General features: G+C 35.3%; 1 protein-coding gene across 1 annotated transcript in view; it reads left to right on the forward strand.

Annotated features, from left to right (window-relative positions):
• Window positions 1-9,514, forward strand: part of LOC112046179 (protein windpipe) — a 65,948-nt gene that overhangs the window by 34,594 nt on the left and 21,840 nt on the right. Inside the window, exon 2 of the mRNA XM_052891188.1 lies at window positions 642-687. The gene's annotated coding sequence lies outside the window, so the exon portion shown is untranslated. The remainder of the gene's footprint in view (window positions 1-641; window positions 688-9,514) is intronic.

Here is a 9,514-nt window from a genome sequence, read left to right on the forward strand (position 1 = left end):
TATTGATTTCGTGGATAAAACATTTTAAACAAATATTATTGAAATATTAATGAGGAGTTTTGTTTTTTGATTCCTCCTCAGGATAACTGGTTTAAGACTATGTATTGTATCTACAGCAGTTGAATTGAATTATTCAGTGCTGCATCCTTTTTTACATGAAATATAGCCACATATTTCATATAAAAAAGTATGGAGCACTGAACAATTCAATTCAAATGCTGATTTGGGGCCTTTTTGTAGGTTAAGATCTAGGCCTCATGTTACATTTATTTTAAGCTTCCACTGTTTTAGTGGACGATTTCACCATCTATCTATACTAATATTATAAAGCTGAAGAGTTTGTTTGTTTGTTTGTTTGATTGAACGCGCTAATCTCAGTAACTACTGGTCCGATTTGAAAAATTCTTTCAGTGTTAGATAGCCCATTTATCGAGGAAGGTTATAAGCTATATTTTATCCCGGCATCCCTACGGGAACGGGAACCACGCGGATGAAACCGCGCGACGTCTACTAGTTAATTATATTTTTATAATTTAATATTGTTGTATGTGTTGTGCCTTACTAAGAAATAAATATCTTTTCTTTCTTTATTTTAATTTTTTTTCAAAACGTGCATTCATTTTCTGTTGTTGTTGTTACAGAAGTGCAAGAAGTGGGATGTCGTGACTATTGAAGCTTATATTTTTGGTAAGCATTTCAATTATTATTTTTCTTTCCTTTCTCTTTGCGTAAAAATACAGTATCTTTTGGGTCCTTGGTCAATTTACTCTGCCGTAATGATCAAGATAGTGATCTTTTTGATTTGATTTTGATCAGACGTCGATTTATTATGTAGCCCATTATGTGCACGGTGAATATTTCATATTAAGTGGTTCGTTAAATTTCTCTCTCTTCATTTAAAGCTGTTGAGTTCGTGTTCTTTGGTTTTCAGTAAACCAAAAGCTTTAATTCAAATTATGTAAATGTATTTTGGATTTATGTTTGTGTGTCTATCACTAATAATGATTTTCCTACGTCTATAAGTAGAAAAAATCTATATAACATTAGAACCTGTCCTGATGTTTTTGTGATATTAAAAATTATGTCACTATCATAAAAGGTATAATTAATTCAAACACATCCGTAAGTTTGTTTGAGTTGTAGATCTGTCCTAACATTAACATAATATTGTCATAATATTGTCATGTCTCTTAATATGACGTCATGTCATCAATTAACATATCTTACCTGACAATCACATAGACGAATGTGTCATTTACTTTTATTTTTTTAATTTAATTTCATCTTTAACGATCTACTTGACAATTTGAGAGTTTCCTGACAAATTCATTGTTTATTTTTATACCTATTGTTTTCTTATACTATCCGAATATTAATTTTAGTATCAGTATCTGATAAATTAAACGAAAGAATATCATGAAGGATAAATTCCTAATGATTGTCTATTTACAAAATTAACAATTGCAATATTTATTTATCGTATTAGTAGTTTAACAAGCCATGATAGCATAGTAGATACAGTCCGTGGCGTGCACCTCCAACTTTTCAGTTATTTGCAAATTAAGAGATTAAATATCACGTGTCTCAAACAGTGAAGGAAAACATCGTAAGGAAACATGCATTTTTTTTTTTTTTTTTATTCTTTACAAGTTAGCCCTTGACTACAATCTCACCTGATGGTAAGTGATGATGCAGTCTAAAGATGGAAGCAGGCTAACTTGTTAGGAGGAGGATGAAAATCCACACTCCTTTCGGTTTCTACACGGCATCGTACCGGAACGCTAAATCGCTTGGCGATACGTCTTTGCCGGTAGGGTGGTAACTAGCCACGGCCGAAGCCTCCCACCATACATACATATCATACATATCATACCTGAGAATATTCTCAATTCTCTAAGTGTGTGAAGACTGTCAATCCGCATTGGGCCAGTGTGGTGGACTATGGACCTAATCCTTCTTATACTGAGACGAGACTCGTGCTCAAAAATAAGCCGAATATGGGTTGCTAATGATTAGTAGTTTAAAGTAGGTACTAATCATAATAATACAAAGTCTAGTAACAATATGAATCAACTTTGTAAGTCAAAGTTCAGAGTACATTGTGTTATGATTTCATTTTATAATTTTATTGTTATAACAAGACAATACTTTGATTCGATAAGTGTTTTCCCCAAAAATAACAAAGTATATAACACAAAAACATGAATCTACTTCCTACTGGTGTTTAAGATAGATATCACAAAGATTACAATATGACATAATGTTGGCAAACATTGGCGATAACATTTTAGATTTTAGCAAGATAACTAAATATATGACAGTCCACTTTTCGTAGTAGTAGTATATCATCATGCATGCATCATGGACGTCCACTGCAGGACATAGGCCTTTAGTAGGGACTTCCAAACATCACGATACTGAGCCACCTGCATCCAGCAAATCTCTGCGACTCGCTTGATGTCGTCAGTCCATCTGGTGGGGGTTCGACCAACGCTGCGTTTTCTAGTGCAGGGTCGCCATTCCAGCACTTTGGGACCCCAACGTCCATCGGCTCTTCGAACTATGTACCCCGCCCATTGACACTTCAGCTTCGCAACTCGTTGACTCGTTGAGCTATGTCGGTGACTTTGGTTCTTCTGCGGATCTCCTCATTTCTGATTCGATCACGCAGAGATACTCCTAACATAGCTCGTTCCATCGGCCGCTGTGTGACTCTGAGCTTTCTCAGAACCATAGGTCATCACTGGCAACATGCACTGTTCGAAGACTTTTGTCTTCAGGCACTGAGGAATTTCCCAACAACAGCCCAACCGAGTTGGATTCGGCGGCGGAGTAGTATATAATTTAAACTCAACTAAGCATTATTAAATCAGATAACAACTGGACGTTGCGACAATCGTGGACTAGAAGCGTAGACTGTTGTAAAGGCCCAAGCAGACATAAGGGTTCCAATACCCACTTAACAAATTTTGTATTCCAACAACGAACAGAACCAAGTGAAATCGAGAATACAACAATATCAGATGCATCAAAAATAATTGCTAATGACCTCGTCGTGACATTTAGATTAGCTACTTAAACCATTTTTAAGTGACAAGTGTTTCTTTTCTTACATTTTTATACTAAAATTTTAAAGAGGAATGATTTGATTTTTGTTTGCATTGAATAAGCTTTGAAACTCTGGACGGATTTGAAAAATTCTTTCACCATTGAAGAACTTGATTACCAGAAGGTAACGAAGGCTTTATTTTATTCTCGTATTCCCAAGAGAATGGCAACTATACGGCTTGCTACTAGCCTGCTAACTTAACCTAACTTTTTTTTGGACGCTGTGAAATGCTTTTACGCATCTCCTCCGGAAATAGAACGGAGGAGCTGGCACTATTTAAAGGAGTATGCTGGGTTTAAGTGGGTATTCTGACTGCGAGCTACCCCACTATAACCCTTCCTTTTTCCTTTCTTTCTTCCCTTCACTCCGCCTGATGGCTCTGTCCCGGGGACAAAAAATTAAACCTAACCTAATCTAACCTAACCTAACCTAACCTAATAATAAATTTACCTAATTTCATTATTAATTTTATTTATATTGATATTCTATATCCATTAACTATGCTATATTAAATTTTAATTACCACTAATAATATTTTTATTGGGTAATGCACATGCTGGGTCCAATAAAATGTCGGGGAGAGTCAGTAGAAGGGCTGAAACAATTGCTTTTAATTTAACATGCACACGTCAATCGATGATCAATTATTAGCTATTACCACTGCATAACTATTGAGAACGAATAAGCGCGATACTATATCACTTGCATCGCTTTTGTTTAAATGTACTATCATTGCAGTGCGTTGTAGTTTTTCAATTAATGATTTATGATTATAATTACAATTTTATGTTTACCTTAAGTTGTGTAACTTTAATCTTTGTTACATAACCACTATTTGTCTAAATTACGTTTTTGACATTGAAATATCTGATATTCGGATAATAACTGTAATTACTCATTACGTATTTTGTTGCGACGATGATTATTAGCGTGAGTTGGATTACCATTTATCTAATTGTCAAAATACTTTAGTGACTTGCTGTTTGTCATTGATATTTATGCTTTTGTCATAGATGGGCTGTTGTATGTATTATGAACGTCATAAGACAACTATCACCCGTCCCATGCTACAGCGCACATATTATAGAGGAAGAGGTAAAGCTTGTGAATTTGTAGGAGGTAATCTGCTGAACCAATTTTGAAAATTCTTTTACCAATAGAAGGACATGTTATTTGCGAGTGTTATAGGCTATATTTTATTCCCGTATCCCAAGGGATCAGGAAATGCATGTGAAACAACGGGGCGTTTGAGATACTCTGGCCGTGAAAGTCAAAGAGTGCGATTTCCGCCAGTTCCGAAAATTTTGAATATTAGACATAACTATTTCTAATTTATAATTCATTTTTAGATACTTACCTATCTACCTTAAATTCAGTTACACAACTAAGTTCCTCATAACAGGATATCTGAATAACTCTGACGTCATGTTGATTAACAAACCTTATCTCTTAGATAACGCTAGCAGCACCAAGCGATATTCAATATTGACTTCTGTGAATCCCTCCCTCGGAATTCTCATAGCCCACATGTGAATCACAAAAAGCTGTCTAAATGAGCCGAGTTTTTTCTCTTCACTTCGCACTAATGTGCCAATGTAGCTACCAATTAGAAAAAGCCTTTTTGACAAAAAAGTTTTAGGATGTTTACTTAGAAAGGTCGAAGTTGAAACATGTTTACTAAATATCTTTTTTTTTTATGTGACGTCATTTAAACGTTCTATGCACGAAAATAGGTAAAAAAATGTATCTATACTAGTAAAAACAGGTAAAGTTTGTGAGGTTGTAAGGGTTATCTCTGGATCAACTGAACCGACGTTGAAATTAATTTACCAATAGAGAGCCATGTTACGGGGCCCCTAGTCATGACCTGGTTCTTGCAACGCGGCAAGATCCAAACTTTTGAACAAACAAACGATGTTTTGATCGTGCCGCATTGCAAGAACCAGCTCATGACTAAGGGCCCCGTGAGGGTTCGAAACTAGACGGGCATACTATACTCCGATGCTGTATCACGTGAGTTCTAACTGAGTTTTCTAATCAATTAATATGATTAACACTCACGATACTCCACATTCTAGAATGCCATGTTATTTGTGAGTTTCATCATAATATTTTGCCTGCGTATTCCTACGGGAACGTAAACTACACGTTAAAAAGCGGCTTTATCGCTACTCAACTATTAGCGATAAAGCCGCCTTTTCACGCTAGCATTTGTGCCTATAATGATTCTCAGCATTGCAATGCGTATTTTGCGTTTTTAACAATATCTTTATCTATCAACATATAATATATATCTAAGTATATAACTTATTAGAGACCTCATATATCACTGAGAATGTCCAGTAAATAACTCCTCTATTAGATTTATATAACATACGTTCAATCAAATGAACGTGGTTTTTACATCTGACAGATAAAGGTTATTAATAAACTGGATTATCATTTGAGGTCAGTCGTGCAAGTTAAAAAAGATAAGGTTTTCTTCAAGAATTGTTATATATAATACTAATTGTATAATAAACAATAAAACCCGCTTTATGCTGGCTAACTATTATAAAATTAATATTTTTTTAAACGCTCTTACCAGCATCAAGAATCTACAAGATATATATCTACATTCTACAAGATTACAGAAATAGAAAAAAATATATAATTTTAATTATTATTTGAATCCAAATTGTATTAATTATATTAATTAATAATGAATTATAATTACTAGTAAACTAAAATCTGAACCAGATAAAGACGTTATTTTCTTAACTGTGTACATATAGTTAAAAAATTTACGAAAACTCATTTCATACAAACCGACACTGACAGGCCTAGTGGGAGTTTTCAATATTTTCAAACTGTTACTATCGCGTTAACGTAAACGCGAATTTCGTATGGAATTGAAACAGTTGTGCAGTAGTGCCACTAGATGGCGCTGTTTCAATTCCTTAAAAATTCGCGTTTACGTCAACGCGATCGTCACAGTATCAAACTGCCTCTAGGCCCTCGGATGGTACAGACGACGGGAAACGAGTAAGAGATACATTCTTATCGTCTCATGGCAACCAGTTATCAACATTGATATCCTTGAACGCTCGGTGATTTTTTTTTATTAATTAACATTACTTATTTATAAGAAAAGCAAGGACGCCTGATCTAGGTAAAGGGGTAATCAGGTAATTAATTAGATCGTAAACCTTGATCACGCTACTAATAGGAGACAGCATATAATACCTCTTTTAATTTTGCGATAGCTATCTAGAAGTTTAACTGTTATCTTTGATGTTAAGTGAAGGTGCAGTCTAGGCATCTCACTGTATTGGAAGTTTGTAGTTAAATCGCTTGACCAGACTTGTGGCCATTATCATCACATTATCAGCCTTCTTTAACGGCCTATTATAGAAACAAGCCTTCATCCTTATTGGAGAGGGCAAATGGAATTTAAATCCATCCATCCATTTAAATTCTGCTCCAATGCCTGTTTGCGGTGTGTTTGACTTTTTAACGATCATTATCAGATGTTAATGACAATAAACGGGAACAACAAATTAACTTGCTGTTGTTACAAACAGGGTTGTAACAACGGGCAATGATGGGATTGTTATTCACTGTCGACAAGTCACGTGATCGAGTTGACAATCGTATCTGTCAGTCCCATGCAATAAGCTAGTTTTCGAAGCGTTAGCGTTTGTAGAAAAAGGATTCACGTGCCACATGGCTACGGGCTCTGAAGTTAAATTAGAAGATATAAAATTAAAAACTGAGCTGTGCTGGGAATCTAACCTAGGACTTTTTTGTTTTAAGAATACCGCAATGCCAACGACGACGATATCGTCCTATTATCTCATCAACAATTTATTTGATTGATAGTGAAATTTTCCATCTATTGGAAACTTCTGATTGATGTATTTATTGAATCATTAAAGAATATTAATGAAGAACTGTTTCTTATATAATACGAATAAGTACGAGTAATTATTGCAATGAGATAAACAGTAGTTTACTTTTGCTTATCATCGCATAGATTGAAATGGATCAAAGTGCATGAATAATAAAATAATAATCAATTTATTTACAATAATAACGTTGTATGACTATAATTTGAGTACTAGTTTAGTTGTTGTTGCGTATTTAACAAGTTCTAATTTTATATTTAAAATTGAAAAGTGCCTACTATTTTTATTCTTTATCTATTATGTACATAGGTCATACATACATACATACATTTTATCACGCTTCATTCCTGTAGGGGTAGGTAGAAAACACGTCCTTCCACTAGTAACGAACGTATATCTCCCTTCCTCCTTATAAGTTTTATTCTCGTATGCTCTTTTATGCAAATTCGTCGCTTTAGGGTACTGTTGAGTCGTGGATTTGGTCCAGAAACGTTTGCCTTGGACTTCGACTTCGGACATTGCCATTCCATTCACCCTCCAGTTCACTCCCCCCAGTTAGTCTCCTTTCTAATATCCTCTTTTAGAAGTTGAAATACTACTAAATTCTAAAATTATCTCCATTATTGTCAAGTATTGTTCTTGGGAGAATGACACACTCAAAGTACAAGAATCACTTCTACTCAAAGGTGTTCCTAATCCCATTAGTGTCACCGTTAATCTCAAGTATCGATCTGTTTGTTTATAACATAAATACAAGGGACAGGTTAAAGAACTTCAATGCCCCTTTTTTTGCTTTCCTAGTACGTTCTTCTCACTTGAAGACTTGACAAAGTAAGGATTCTTTGCTCAAAATTGAGGTTGAAGCTGGAATCTTATTGCCTTTCTTAACTTTAGGGCTTTTGTTTTTTTGTTTTGATCTAGCAGTTGACTCCTGAATTCGAGTCTCAGAGTCATTCCGCGGAATTCTTCTTCTGCTTTTACTTTCTACTTATGCCACTTAGCAAAGTTTATGCGCTTACCCAAAGCCCCTGGTTTTTCTATTAAGGAGCCTACCGCAATTGAAGAACCAGAAAACATTAATCTTGAATTGAAACCGTGACCTATCCTTCAAAGCGCAAATTAGGCAACAGTTACTACGAATAGTAGTTGTTATAATGAGTCTGTACGTCCGGACAGGCGTCGCCTTGTCTCATCCCGGTCACTACACACCTAGGCACCTGTCTACATTTTGGCAGTCCTCCAAGGAAATGTCATTTTTGTATTTCCAACATTTGTATGCCACTGTGTTATTAGGTCTTCATGTGTATCATTTCATGACCATCCTATTTTTGTGCTTATGAAATTCATGTATTACTTTTGACAGTAATTTCCTTTGCTTAGTCCATATTATTATACATCATATTATACATCATAAGAGGAAGTACATATTATAGTTTTTGTACGTTCACGACCTTGAAAACAGGTAAAGTTAGCTGTTTTCAATGTCTTTGGTATTATTGTAGTAGCTTTAACTGAGATTTCGCTTGTTTTCATGTCTACAACCTAAGATGGTCTCGTTGTTGCTTTTGGTTTGTCAAAATCATCTTAGAAATTAAACCTTTGCAACATAACAACAACAAAATAACAGTTCAAAGCAATACAACATTATTGATAAGCTGATAAATTGCCAAAGCTGTAGCTTATCGAAGTCAGAAAACATTACGGTTCTGGTGCCCAAACCTAATCCTCAAATTATACTTTAAGCAAGGCAAGATGCTTTACTTACTTTTATGAAAAAAACATAGAGCTAATACAGGTTTAGCATAGCCCTGACGTACTCCTTGGATGGTCAAACATAATCAAGTAGGCAGTTTACAAGCACTTTTGAAACGTCAAACGTCCGCAATGGAGAGGGATAGGCTCGAGAGTATTTCTGCGTGATTAAATCAGACGAATCAATGCTACCGAAATATCTTAATGAGTCTCACAAGCGGAAGAAGCGTATAAAGGCGTCTCACATACGTCAACAAAGTCGTGACACTGGTGTCCTAAGATCTTAGAACGCCTATACCGCACCTGAAACCACAGAGTTTGGTCAACTCTCGACAGAAGGTCTATTCAACTGTGAACGTTGATTGGCTGATACTACAATGATCATGATAGCTCAATTTGATATCAATACTACAAACAATCACATCACAGTTTTCCAATGGTACACCTGCTTGTGACTATTAATAACGTAAGCAATAGGATAAATTAGATTGAATGGTATTAGATTATAGTGCAGGCCGAGTGTTTGTTCGGCTTCATGACACTGTAGCATTGAACTTGTTACTATATCCGACGTGGCACACAAATAGCACTGGAGATATCACGGTCAAGGGTAATCAATTAACAGGCAAGAAACCATTATTACCTACTATAATTTAAGAATGTATTAGATGACCTAATATATTTTTAAATGTCATGACAGAGAAAGAGAGCCGAGATAGGATTGGATAGGATATGCTTGCCTCTGCCTGCGATTTGGAAGGCGTTC

Source organism: Bicyclus anynana, chromosome 1 (genome assembly GCF_947172395.1).
Source record: "Bicyclus anynana chromosome 1, ilBicAnyn1.1, whole genome shotgun sequence".
NCBI lineage: Eukaryota > Metazoa > Arthropoda > Insecta > Lepidoptera > Nymphalidae > Bicyclus > Bicyclus anynana.